Consider the following 15,137-nt stretch of genomic DNA (forward strand, 5'->3'; position numbering starts at 1 on the left):
TAGAAGTTTGCATTGGAGTATGTTTGAAATGTTTTAGCCTTCCATTTAGGAAAAGCATTAATAAACTTTTCTACCTTCTTCCCCATTTCCAAAAACACATAGCACCTTGCCTTTGAGATTATGGATTTAGTATCAATTAGCATGGAAATCAACCCATAGGTGCAAAAGTTACTGGGTAGAAAGGATGGTTTGAAGATGAGCATCTGCAAGCAGAATGATCATGAGTGTCCTATTTCCATAGCTATGTGGTCTGAAAGTTGCGTAAATTTCAAAACAGCCTATTTGTTGTAGAGACATACTTGGAGAAATGTTGATTTTTTTCTTTACTACACACTCCTGCCAAGACGTAGCTACTATTGACAGCAATGTAGAAGCAGATCTAAGGATACACTGGGTTAGATGTTAGATCAATATTGGATAGAACAATGCAGAACTTAGGTATTTGCTGCAACACAGCTCTTCAAAATTACATAGGGTTTTAAATCCCTAGAAAAATGATAGGAAATTTCAAAGGTTGTATATATTGCGTGAATTAGGACCTGAATCCTTGTGGTTTTCTTCCTATTTATGCATCCATGCCATGGAAAATTCAGAATAGTTTACTAGTAGCAAAGCACTTGAGTTTTACACAAATAGATAGTATTTTTTTTTCTGAAGTCACAATTAATGCTTTCTTTTGTAATGGCCTTTTGTCAGAACTCATGAGCCACCATCATTCAAATCTCTACCACAGAGTGATGGATAGAGCTGGTAGAGCTCCATTACCTGGAAATTCATGGGTTGAATGTAATAAAAAACAGCTTTCTCAAGCATTTCTGCAAGACTTGGGTCTCCTTTGTGTCACGCTTTCTGAAATAGTTCATTTCTGTTTTAAGATTGCTTACAGGCTAAGGGCACAGGAACAATCTATTTAACCAGCTCATCTTTTCATGTTATGTTAGCAAATAAATTGCTCGCTATATAAAGTAGCAAACTCCACTTTCTTTTTGGAGTCATGGTCAAAATACATATACACAGCAGCATTAATTGTCTCTGCATTGTGTTGGGAGTGCAGTCTACCTTTAACTGCATATACGTATCAGATGTACAATGTGTGACAAAACAAAAGGAGCCTCTAAATCATACATCTTTGAAAATCATAAAAAATCCAAAAGCTAGGATTGGGAGCCTGTGATCCCTGTGCAAGGCCTGGAGAGAGTTGCATGTCTGAGAAGACCTTTGTGATCCTCTGAGGAAGGACACTCCTAGCAACAAGGCAAAGGGGAAACATTAAGCCTGGGGTATTTCTGAAACTCCATCTTCTCTGGAAAGGAGATAATAGAAGCAAGGCTGCAGATAGATTTCTGTTTTCCCTCAGGCTTGAAACCTGAATGTACACAGAGCGATTAATTCAGACAACAAACTGAAGTTGACTCTTTCTTTTAAAATGCAGTTATTGATGTTTACAGCTTTGAAGAGCAAACGGAAGTCCTAGATTTAATATATCCTCAGCCTTATAAGTATTCCAAGTTATATCTTCCAGCACTCTATGCTCCACATGGCCTGGGCTGTCACCAGTGTTCCTAACAAAGTATTTTCACCAGGCAGCCCAGAATAAGAAATTTAGGAGGCTAAGAAAGAATAACAGGAGAAGTGAACAGAAACTTAATATCAAGCTTTGTAATAAGTGAACTTTTCAACATGTTAGTGGAATAAGTCTTGGGAATCAGAACCCAGGATTCCCCACATTCAATTTAGGATTAGAGGGGCATTAGCTTCTTCTGACAGGGTGGAAAGTGCCACTTCACTTAGTTCAACAAATTAGGAATAGTTCTGTGAGCAGTAGTTTGATTTGAATACCTAATTCAAATTGTAGTAAATTTGGACATAAGGAGAGGTAGATGCCTAAAGACAATGATAGGTGATAATTTAGATAACTCTACAATGTTAAACTTTTGTGCTTGTTCTCTTCTGGTTGTCTTAGTACTTATTTTGTATCTGGTCTTCATTCTGTTCAAGTATCTGGTTGTCAGGCATTTTAAAGAAGGGGAAAATATAACCTATTTTGGGACCCTGCTGTTTCTCCAAATTTTCAACATTCAAAACTAATATTGGCTAAAACCACTTAATCCTTGAGCAAAACTATCAAAACAGGAGTGATTGATATCTGCTCTGTATTTCTGTCCTACTTTTGGCTAGGACAGAGTTAATTTTCTTCTTAATTTTCCGGGTGGTTTTAAACCAGAACAATTTCATGTCCTTTCTCTTACCCATCCCTATTTGTAGGTGTTTTCATTTATGAACCAAGGTGTTCTGCCATTGTGCTAAAATTGCTCCATGATACTATAAGAGATGGTTTCAGTTCATGTTTATACAATTATCTTTGGTATCCTGAAGTGGTGAATTGTTTTTCTTTATTCCTTCAGCACAGAACAGCTAAGCACTGCAGTGAAGACCTCCAAATAGTTTGACAATTATTACTCTGATGATTTTTCTCTTTATCTCATTTTTTTCCAGTATATTATTGGTAAATTTATAAAATGGATTTGTGGAATATGTATTTTCTTGACTACTTATTCATGTCTAGAGTGATTTGAGAAGCGAACACTTAAATGAGCCTGTGTGCTCTCTTTTGAAAAGCAGAGGGAAATCCTGGAGTAGATTGGACTCATTAATTAGAGCAGAAAGAATTTGAAACTTAGAAGACTTTATTTTCAAAATTGTATAGGTATCAAGAGACACAGAGAATCAATTAAGATCTCAATGTGACTTTGGCAAATTGCTTAGGTAATTATCGTATATTTGGTTTTATTCACAGGTACATAAACAGCTTTTCTGATTATATGAGCATGTGATGATTCTATGGTGAAGCAAGTCTGGCTGTGGGCAGCATCACCTGTTGTACAGGTCCTGTCTGCATGTCTGTGGTTTTATGCAGCAATGTGAAGTGACTAAAGACATTTTTTAACTGAATATTGTGGGGAGGTCTTTAACCCAGACTAGTTTTATGGTGGACTTTGTCACCTGAGAGCTTACGTAAGTGGTCTCTTTCAGTGTAGTACAGGAAACTGGTTGCTAAGAGGTCTGAGACCTATTCAGACAGATGAAACAGTCCATTAGTGACATTTGAGACACAGTTTTATGGTCTCTCATCATCCTCACTTCTCTTCAGGATATGCTATCACATAGTGCATTTAAAGAGAGTCTTTACATAAGATCAGATGGACCTGGCGTATTGAAATGTAGCATACTGAGAGGGGATGATGAAATCTCTATCCCTCATGCAGCATCAAACAATACAGCTGGATATATCTAACGTGATGTGACAGGAAATATGGAGAAGGAGTATAGGAAAGTCATTAATGGCACCCAAAATATACTTGCCTTTGGAAATACAAGACATATTTCAAGTAGTGATTTCTGGAAAAAATGAGATCAAAAAGATGAGGCAGACCTACATTTCTGGATCAACAAGGTATAACCTTGAAGTACAGTAGCAGTTAGTAGACTTTATTATCCAAACTAGCCACAGTATAATAAACATGAATGGAAGTTAAAGAAGATTGGCAAAGCACTATGTCTAATGTTAGGTCATACAGATGAATGAGTCAGTATTTTTGGTGCTTTTTTCTTTTCACAGAAATTTACTACTCTTCAGTGCAAGCCAAAATAGGTATCATCTGAAAGAAAGCTATAGTATAATTAAATTAGAATAACAGGGTTATTTTATCAACATGATGCTTTGTCATGAGAGAAAGCGGTGTTGAATCACAGGTGGCATGCTCCCAAATATATCGAACCAAGAGATCTTGACAGCAGAACAATGTTGTTTATGAAAAAACAAAATCAAGGGAGGTGTGATTAATTATGCCTGCTCTTGGAAGATGTCAGAATTGATTAGCAGATAAATGGCTGAATGATTCATCTCCTGCAGGTCAAAGTGATTGCACAAAGCTGAAATTAACATACTTAATACAGGGGTTGCCTCAGCAGTTATCCCACTGCAGGGGAAAACATGGGAAAGTGATATCAACTACTAGCAACCCCTCTAGCTTGGCTTGTGCCAGCTCTTCTTTTCACAGGAAATCAGAGTTCAAGGAATATTATACCAATCATCCTTCATGCAAAACAATACAGTTGTTTTTGGTTTGTTTTGTTTTTTAATTTAAGAATAAAAGTATTTTTAGGTGACTCCATTTACATCTTTCCTCTTCTTTCTGAGTATTCAAAAAGTAAACAAAGGAAACATTACTTAAGTTAATATGAAAATGTGGAAAAACACCTATTTAAATGAAAGAAAATGGCATATTTGGGAAGTTAAACAGCATGTAGACCAGGATATCTGGAGATTACTCATTCTAATATACAGTAAATAGTATATAATAAATGTATAGGAAATTAATGTATTGAATAGTAAGAATTTTGGAAAGACCTTGGAAGTATGAGAAGGTCTATAAGCTTTTAGGAAGTTCAAGAAATGTGCCAAGCTTCCAAGAAATTTCAGTCAATTTAAAAATTATTATTAATATACATAACAACTTCTAGCTTATAATATCAGTCATAATATAAAAACATAATTGGAAAAATACTGCAGTTATTTCTATTTATTTCTGCTAATGTTCTTTTTTTGTAGAAATAAATGAGAATTAGTTTATTTTCCTGTTACAGTGACACTTCAATGCTCCAAGCTGTGCATGACTTCTAGATTCCTTAGGTAGCTATAGGAAAATGTATAATGGTAAAAAGCTGAAAAAATTTGGTGTTGAACACCTTAAGAAAAAACAGAATGGCAGATAACAATTCTATATTGAGTCCAGTGTTTTATATGTAAAATATAAGACCATGCATTTTGCTGTGAAGATTTAGAGACATAACAAGAAGGCTCTCACTGAGATTAGGTTACCCTGCTGCTCTTGATGGAGAGACTCTTAAAGCTGCAGGGCTTCTTTGGGCATCAGCTGGAACTGTGTTTGAATGAAAAACAACTGAAAAGAAAGGAAATATTTTAATAATGTATAGAAAAACTAAACTAGGATACTTCCAGATTTTTAGTTATTTGCATTAACAGTTCAGCAGTGCTCTTCAACAGTGAGAAAGCATCTCTACACAAACACACACACACAAACACTACAAAACCTTGGCTGAAAACAAGAAAAGAAGTATGGCACTACCATTAATCTGTGCATGACATTCAACTTCAGAACAATTTAATATTGTGTTTTCTAAATAGGGTAGAAATGGTATTGAAAATAAAGCATTAAAAAGATTCAAATGAGGCAAAATATGTTTACAAATTGGTTTTAAATGTAGTCCACATGAAATCTTTATAGACTGACTAGTGGTAACTTAGTTATGAACTGCATTGATATAAGTTATTTTTCTCACAGACAAATAAAGATTTTTCTGCTGCATTAAAACAATCCCAGAGCAAAACACTCCTGCGTCCTGACATTCTCTAGGGGACTGGGACAGTTTTATATTTTGTCATTGATCACAGCAACAGAAACAAGACTTTCTAACTGCTTTAATTTGCTCTGGTGAAGAAGATTTAAAGCTAATAAAACATATGTTGCAGGATTTTGTCTCTTTTATGTGCTTTAAGATTCTTGTACGTTTCAGTGCTATGATTTTCTGAGAAGGGTGTAAATATCAGCAGAGTCATACTTGGTGAGCCTATAACTTGCTGCATTAAAAAGCAATGCTGTGAGCTCTTTTGTCTGATTTTCCTTCCTCATCAGGATAGTGAGATAGATGTTTGCACAGCAGAAGTCCAGCACATTCATACCTGTCAGACACAGAGGCAATAGAAATGCCAACTGATAACTAAACATCAAGCCTATAATTTTCAATTCTCTTAAAGGAAAGTACTGGCAGAGATTTCAGGGGAACACAGAACATTTAGGGACATCACAGTAAAGACACAGAAATTCAACCAGCTCAGTAGCAGTATTTCAAGGGTCTTTAAGTTTGGGGCTTTTCTTTTACACTTGGAGGAATTGTGCTTTTTATGTTGTTGTTGTTGTTGTTGTTGTCTGGTTTTCCTACTTACTTGGGACATACAGTTCTTTTCTACAGTTGTCAAATCTTTGCTCAGCTTCCTTTGCATTTAACTTTTCATCTTCAATGAACATTTATCAGAGCAACACTGAAAGCCAAAAAATTTGCTGAGGGGACAAATCCCCAGAGCTGCCTTCATCAGATTGACAGCCCAGCAGAAACCTGTACTGTAAATTAGTGAGTTTCTTCTTAGGACCCAATCAAGCACTGATCCCAAAGACTTAAAATTAAATGAAAAAATAAACTCCAGAAGTGAAAACAAAATACAGTAGATATCTTCCACCTTATTTTGTCCTGATACATATGTTATTACTTCCAGTCAGGTCTTCCAGGTACTTGCCGCTTCATTAAGTTCTTCTGATTCATGGGCTCCAGCTCAGGAAACACTCAGAGCTGATTCTACCAGCAGAAGCTCATTCACAAAAGGGTCTGATGACTCCATTTTTTATGACACCTTACTACAGGCACAGACTTTTTCTGCAACTTTCCCATCTCACTCTAAGTAATCTGGAGCCATCATTCAGAAATCAAGGTTCCATCTTAGTGTTAATAGCTGAAGTGCATTTCCGCTTCAGTAGCGCTGACATCCTTAGTGGCTCTTATCTATCATTTAACATCAAGGTGGAAGTCAGGCTTTTCTTCTCAATGGGAAAAATCTGGAAGAAACTCTTTCAGATTGACGTTAGAGTGTGGGGATTGTTTGTTTTGGGTTTTTTTTTTTTTTTTGCTTGTTTGTTTGGGGTTTTTTAGTGCTTTTGCTTGGTTTTGGTTGGTTGGGTTTTTTGGTGTGGTTGTATCATTTTGCTTCTAAAAACTGCAGCAATTAAGTATAATTGAGTATTCACCCTCTTTTTTGCGTCTTAAACATGGTAGAATATCTACACTATTAATTTTAGGTCTGTTTTGAGCCCCAGTTTGAAAATAAACAAGTTGTGAAAGCCAGAAGTCTTCTATAGTGAGTTTGCAATATAACTAAAAGTATAATTTAATTTACTTCTGTTTATCTGACTCATTGAAGTCAACATTGAATGAAGTGTGTATATATATATATATATATATATATATATATACACACACACACACACACACACACACATTTAAATTGGTCCAAACAATATGAATTAATCTTGCCACATTTTATGTCCAGATATGACACTTGCAATGAGGTACTATTGAGTCATACTCAGCACTGAATTACTTATTTTCAAAATTCTTGCTTTAAGAGAAGGTGTTCCCAGAATAAGCAGCTGAAATCAGTAAGGGACAGGGGAACATAAATTCCAAATAATATATTTTCTTTACTGGTGAGATAACAGCTAGGCAGAAACTCAACCACAAAGATGACCAGGGCAATGATTTTGTGAGAAGTGGGTTTTTATTCACTTTTTTGTTTTTGTTTCTCTGATGTTGTTGGAGTTTTTTCTCCTTAATGTTTTGCTGATGGTTCTCTCTGTAAACTGCTTTTTAGCATGAAATTTTACCTTTTTTTTTTTTTTTGGCCAGATAATTGCAGGGTCTGTAGCTGTACAACTCTGTGGAGCCTGTTGGCTGCAGTTATACCTTGGTTTTAAATAACATTTGAGAAAGGGAAAAGAATGCTTGAGAAATTATCTTAAACATCGGGTCTTCATTTTGTCAGACTCCAGCAGTGAAGGCTGCAGAACAGCAGCAGGTTGCAGAATGCAGATAATGCAGAAACCAAATGCACTTTGTCCTATTTTGCTGTAATCCTATTAAGAGCAAACAGTGGGGCAAAAGAACAATGTAGGTGGCATTATACCAGATGCTTTTGTCCCCTGCAGGAAGATTGTAATTTTATAATGTATCTCTTATCAATTTAGTAAAAGAAATATTTTTTCACCCTGGATATAAAGCAGTTTTAGTGCTTCAAACCAATATTAAAATTTACTTAGCATTATTAGAATTTTCTGGATAGAAGGAAAATCTAAGCCAGCCTTTTGGAATTGTTAATGAAGTTCTGTCATTCTATCAAGTGAAAAGGAATCCTCTAAGTCCAGGTGTTAGCTCAGTGCTGGGACTAGCCAGAATTGTACACAAACCCCTGTGAGCTGGTTAGCTAACATATTGTTAATGATTGTTTCTTTCTGTGAAGCCAGAAGTAACTGGGAGTTTAAACTTGCTCTAAGCTCTGTGTTTCTGCAGACAAATCACACCATAATTTGATGTCAAAAGAGATCAAATTGAACTTACCTCAAAAGAGTTAAGTTCAAAGGTAAACATGGGCAGATTAATTAGTGCACTGCAGTGCTTTCCCCCACTGCATCTCTGAAATGCCAACATCAGATAGTAGCCGGTGGAGGATGGGAGCCAGCAGCACTGACAGGACTAAGATTTGGAAGTCAGTCAGGGACATTGAACTGGCTGCAAACTCCAGATTAAAAAAACCCAAAAACCTGCCCGTAGATCTATACATATCTGAGGCTGTTTCACTCTTACATTGGAAATGAGGAGCATTTATAACTACTGGAATAGGGACTTTTGTCCTCTCTGAGCTCCAGAGGAAGAAACCTGCAGCTAATAGGGTGACAGGCCGTTTGCTCTGGGGATCCAGCTGGAAGGGGAAAGGAGGCACTGTTCTTGTGTTCTTGCACCTCTAATGGCCTCCTGTGCAGACAATGAAGAGAGAAAGGCAGTTTAGTGTGCTGCTAAGAAATGGCTCAGAACCATTGAAACCATTTTGATCTGTCAAAAGCTCGGCCGATCTCTGTTGCATCTTGTGTCTGAATTTCAGCTGATAGCTCTGTGCTCTGAAGTCTTTATGTAGCTGGAGCTGGTCTGTCATTTGGAAATTCACTTGTAATTTAGGACTTACAGGTAAGGGAGGCCTCACAAAAGATTTCATGTGAACAGAAGCAATGGGCACAATGCACTCAATGGCATAATGCAATTATCTGAATTTCAGTGACATTTGAAACAGTGACATTTAGGCACCATCTTATCACACTTAGGGTCTTCTGTCACATCGATCATGTACCCAAAGAAGCAAGACAAGTAATTGGAAAAGTCTCATTAAGTAAAATTAAGGAAAAAAAATAAAAAGAAAAAAATAGAAAAGTAAAAAAAAAGGAAAGAAAGTTGAAACAACTTTTTGCAGGGTTGTATTATATCACCACAATAATAAGGAGCAGCAGAAAATGGACAGATTAATGTGATAGCACACTGGAAAGGAAGAAGGCAATTCAGCTGGATCGTTGAATCAATGCATAGTGCCTCAAATCCCTTATAATTTAAAGAAGTGTGTAAACTACTTTTGGCATCAGAAAGAAATTTCATGGCAATTTTTTTAGTAGCAACTAAAAACTGAACCATCACTAGCTCTTAGCAGTAACTCACATAGGAAACCACAAAACAAGCTTGTTCAATGATAATGCTAAGAGCACTGTGCTAGCACAGTAGCAGAATAATTCACAATCTATCTAGATTTGGTTCTCAAATCTGCTTCACCTTCAAAAATTCTGTTTAAAGTTAATCACCAAATTACAGAGCTCTCTTTTTAATATAAGTATTATTTACGGGTGTTTTTCTAAATTATTTTAGTAAACTGACAACTATGGCAAATATTAAGGTTGGCTATGAAATTTGAAAATGTATCTTTTGTTGCATACCTGTTCTTTACAGAGAAAAATATAACTCATCCCATTTTACTTCCCATTTTTCCAGAGCAGAGGGCTGTGACACTGCAGTTCTCACCTAAATAGTTTTTTCCAGGAATAACTTAGCAGTAAGAAAATCCTGTCTGGAAGCCTTCAGTCCCCTCTGCTTAGAAAAGTCTATTAGAGGGGACAAAGAGTCACAGTGAGACGCCTATTGCTGCCATTGGAAAGAGTGAGGCTAGGGTTGGAAGAAAAGACCCTGTTTCCTATGGACAGGAAATTATGCTTTTCATCTGCATCTTTTCATATTAGAGAAGCCAAAAAATGACAATACTAAAAATTTTGTAATCTCTCTGATGTCCATAATACGTGATATTTTCATGTGACCTGTGGTAAGCATTCTCACGCCATTTTTTAAAACTGTGATACATCAGATAATGCTGTGCTCAGACATATTGATCAAGAATTGTATAAGTGGCATGTCTTTACCAAATCATTTCATAAAAATTGTGAAAACCACATTGAAAAATTACCTGAGAAACAGCCAGGTTTGCCAGTCTCCAGATTTTATTGTGGGTATCAGAATGTTGTTTTTCTTGAATATCTAGTAATATAAGACCTTTGAGAACCAGAGTAACTTCTTTTTCCTTTAAATTAAATAATGGCAAGTTATTTGATTTATTTGCAATCAATTCTATCAGCTGGTTGAAGGAAATGGAGTGTCATCAAAGTGCGCACCACGGAAATACAGAAAGAAAAAAAGACACTTTCAAAACATTTTTCTGTTTCAAAGAACCTTCCAAGGCAGACATTGATTTGACTTTTGAAAATTTTCAGTGGCAGTAATGCTTTACTTTATTTCACATTTTTGCATGCACACCTTGAGGCTCCTCTGGAGGTACCTATATTGTATGATAGGACTTTGTTCAGGCCTCTAAGTTAAATAAAACCTGCTGGTTTTAAGCTCAAATATGCCAGCTGGGGTCCAGAGATGCTCTGGACCAATTAAGAAACAACAAAGCTTCTTGTGAGTGTTAAGAATGGACTAATAATCTCAAAGAAATCGTCATTCCTGCTCTCTGGGCCCAAAAGTGGAACTGGCTTAGACATGCTGCACTGTATACTCCAGAGTTTCCTATGCTGATGTCAAAGGCTCTGCAGCCATAGCAAAGGATAAAGTTGGGTTTGCAATGGGCCCCAGGTAAAGACAGAACCTTAAGCTAGAAGGAATGGAAGAATCCTTCACTGGTCCATTTTTTTTCAAGGCTTTTAGCCCCTGTTTTACCTATTAGTTTGCACAACCTTGGTTTGGTTTTGGAGGCATATGTATATGTATTCTTATATCTAAAGTTCTTGCTGAACAAATAAAATTGACCCAAGGCAAATACTTCATGGAACTTGAAAAAAACCCAAACTCAAGTATCTTTCAGTTTTTTGATTCATTGTGCAAGAAACAAACTGCCATCTTTTTATACCATTACCAAAACATCTAATTTACATGAACAAACTAATTCAGCAATGTCAATGATTGCACAACTAAGTACTGTTGAGCATGTTCCATGCTGCTTCAGCTTTACATATAAAAGGATTCATGGTATTTGATAGTTTTCTTCTGCATGCTTTACTGGTTTAGGTACAGAACATTAGTTTACACTAATTAAAACAGTATTACTAAAAACAGTATAGAAGTGCTTATTTTTATTTTAAATTACCTCATTTAAATTTGATTTCTCGGCAGCTTCAGATAAACTGAAAGAAGTCCAATTTAAAATGATGAGTTTTCAATTGTTCTAAATCATACATCAAATTGATCGCTACTATATTTTTTACAAAAAAAACCACTCAAACTAGATTTTCCTGTGCCCTGCATCTAGCATGGATAATTTAGCTTGATACTTGAAGCAGTCATTCGATGCTGCCAGTAATTTACAAGAGAATGTTTACTTTGTGTGGCTGTAAATGCCCACTTAAAGTAGAGCTCCTTTCCTTTCAGCACCTGCCATCAGATTCACAAATCGAAGTCTGTCCTAGCTTACCCCATAGAGATTTCTTCTAAAGCTGGTAGACAGAGGTCCTAAAGCACAATAAAAATTGTTATGAAAAGCTATAGTCAGATCAACTCTGCTGGTTAGAGAGAAAGATAGCTGTGTATGAGCTAGTATAAGAAGCTGTGTTGTTTTGGCAGCACAAACATTGGAACAGGCTGTCCAGGGAAATGCAGTCACCATCCCTGGAATTGTTCAAGAAATGACTGACTGAGGCATTTAGTGTTATGATTTAGTTGGCTTGGTGGTGTTGAAAAGTTAATCTCAATGATCTTGGAGCTTTTTTCCTGTTTTAATGATTCTGTGATTCTAAAACCACTTCATTGTGTCTATTTGAAGCCACTGCTGGATCAAATCTTGTATAAATTCATTGAATGGTTTGTGTGCATTATTAAGGTTCTCTGCGTTCCTTTTGTACTACAAAGAAAATAGCAATATTGTCACATAGTTATAGATTTACAGTCACATAGTGTAGGGGGATGCAATATAAGAAAGTAAAGGTAGTATAGAATGTAATCTTACCCCTTAAAGAGTTGCAGCTGAGCCAATTATTAAGGATTAGGAGCAGGCCTGACTTTAACAGGCCACACCTGTAGCCAATAAGAAGAGTGTTATAAAAGAGTGGGTGGGTTGGTTGAGGGGAACTGGCATCAGTTGGCTACTGCGAGGATAAGGGAGAGTCAGTGCCTAGAGGAGCTGCCTACAGGCACCATCTAGGAGGTAGGAATGTGGAACTCTTGCAATGTATTAACAATAGAAAATGGCAAGTTTTTAAGTTGCATGGTACCTCTTTAGATCATGTAGTCTAACTTCCCTGGTCAAGCAGGATCAGACCCATCCAGAAGTCCTGGAGCTTGTCCAGTCAGGTTCTGAATATCTTTGCAACAGATCTTGATAATCTATTCCAGTGTTTGACTGTCTTCACAAGAAAAATTAAATTAAACTTATTACATTCAGATGTTTGTTTTTTTTTTCTCTTGTCCTGTCAGTGGGTAATACCAGGAAGAGTCTGGCTCCCTCATCATTCCCTCACATCTGGCATTTGCATGTCTTGAAAAGATCTCTCCTGAGACTTCTCCTCTTTTCCAGACTGAAAAGTCCCACCTCTTCAGTTTGTTTAAAAGTTTTCAATCCTGTTCCTCTGCCATCAAGAGTAAGTCTTGGTTTAAAACTTCTCTCTGGCCTCAGGGGCACAACCTTTAGGATCCCTAAAGGCCAGTTTTAATAATAAAGACCTTTGTTAACAAGGAGGGAGTTTTTTTTCTTGCAGGCTGATTGAGACAGAAATATTTTTGCGGTGTTCCCTCTATCACTGCCCAGAATTGCTTGGGTCAGGAGCCAGGTTTAGTCTGCTACTGTTTAACAGGACCTTGCTATAGGCTTAGTCCATCAAGAAAGCAGAAGATTCCTGATGGAGCTTCCACTGTCTGGTATGGACTGTACTGGTACCAGTTTATTGTTCCCTTCAGATTTCAGGCAAGGGGCTGATAAAGGCATCCAAAAGAGCCTGGGGACCTGACCTGCAGCTGGTGGTAGCTGCACATACAAACAATTAAGGAAGGAGTGATGATCAATGCAGTGTGAATTCTTAGTGGGCAGCTTCCAAACAAAGCAAGTTAATAAAAACAGGGTCTAATTAAGTCACACTCCCTGTGTCTTATCTCTGCCTGCACCTGGTGCAATGGCTGTTATTCAGGTAACATGTCTGGAAAGTACAGACAAAAAACAAGTAGTTTGTTGCTGCTCTTGGTAGAAATTATGTAGGAAAATTATTAGAGATAACTCTACATGGAATGTGATTTTTTTATGATTTCAGTGGACAAAAAAAAAAAGAAATTTTACATACTTTCTGAGTATAGCACTGCTAAAACTTTCTGAGTATAGCACTGCTGAAGATATGTGAAACTTTGTACTTTGGGTGCCAGAATATATGAGGCTACAATTCCTACATGTTTCAACCAGTTAAAAATAAAATCGCCATCTCAAGAAATGATTTCAGTAACTTTGCTAGTGCAAACTCTTTCCTGAGGGAGTTCACTTGAAGCAGCATTCTCCTGAAGATGACATGAGAAGTCTCTGGAGCTCTTTGCACCACCACTGTCATTCAAATGAATAAAAATTCAGGCAGTGAGTACTGCTTTTAGATGGAAGGTGGAAATGCTGAAATAAATTAGACTTTTGGTAGGTAGAGTCTGGTCTCCCATGTAATTACTGTGAATTTTATATATTACCCAGTAGTAAGAATAATTTAATTTATATATGGCTGTGGGATAAGTTTTCCGATTTTTTACCATAAGAATATAATTTATCTTTGGTTTTTAAATATTTCTGCTAGGGAAAAAAACATGCCAAATTTTTCAGAACCCTTGTTCCTCGGCCATTCAGAAGAAAATAAAATCTGCTATTTCAATCATTCTCTTGCATTTAGTCCCTTTACCTGGGTCTCTATTGCAGAGATTTTTAAATGGGTTGCAGGTGTAGGTTTGCCAAGCAGGAAGAGGGAGGCCAGAAAAATGCCTGTCCATTGACACAGTGCACAGTCTCCTCTCTACTCCTATCTCCAAAATATCTGCCCCCCTAGGAGAGGTATTAAAGAGGCTTTACTACACTTTTCCCAAAACACTTCATACTTTAACTTATGATCTTATGATTTATCCATTTCTATTTGTTTTGCTGCACACATAGTTGAAATACTGTTGAAATTCCCAGAAAAGGAGGGATGCTTATTCTCTGAAGAAAGCCACCTCTGAATAAGGTGGCTGACTGGAGAATATTTTCTTGGAATTTTCATTATCAAAAAGATGTGGAGAATATGAGATTATGGGGAATATTAAAATATTTGATATGTGTTAATAGTAAGGTCTACATGCATCTCTTTTAATTAATTGGAAGGTATTATATTTGTCTTGCTCTGAGATGAGACAATGAATGATACACCAAGCCTGTCAGCAGTAAGTACCAATGGACTGGCTACATAACTAAAGAAATAATTTGGTTATGGAATATGTTTTTGCCAGATCTTTGCTTTTTGCAAAGAATGCTGAGGAGCAGCTGTTACAGAAGATTTTAGGCATCAAATTGGTTTAGAAGAAAAAGGTTGCAAGCTGAGTCTACAAATGTCTTGGAGAGAGTTGAAATCTAGGAGAAGAATCACTTTGAAGATGGAAAGCAAGATGCCCTATTACTCTGTTACGTGGCTGAGAAAAACTTTCTGTGAGTGCCATGATCAAATAAATATTGCACACCAAAATTTAATTTATAGTTTCAGGGCTTCCTATGACTATGTATATTTCTAGAGTTTTTTATAACATAGTTAAATCCCTTTACTTTTTTTTTTTACTTTTTCACTATGGCTTTTGTAATGTGCAGCAGCTACCACAAGGCTGTAGGAAAATATCTGTGCAAATTCCACAACAACAGTTATTTTTGAAAGATCTTATCT

The sequence above is a fragment of the Zonotrichia leucophrys genome, chromosome 1 (assembly GCF_028769735.1).
Source record: "Zonotrichia leucophrys gambelii isolate GWCS_2022_RI chromosome 1, RI_Zleu_2.0, whole genome shotgun sequence".
Lineage (NCBI taxonomy): Eukaryota > Metazoa > Chordata > Aves > Passeriformes > Passerellidae > Zonotrichia > Zonotrichia leucophrys.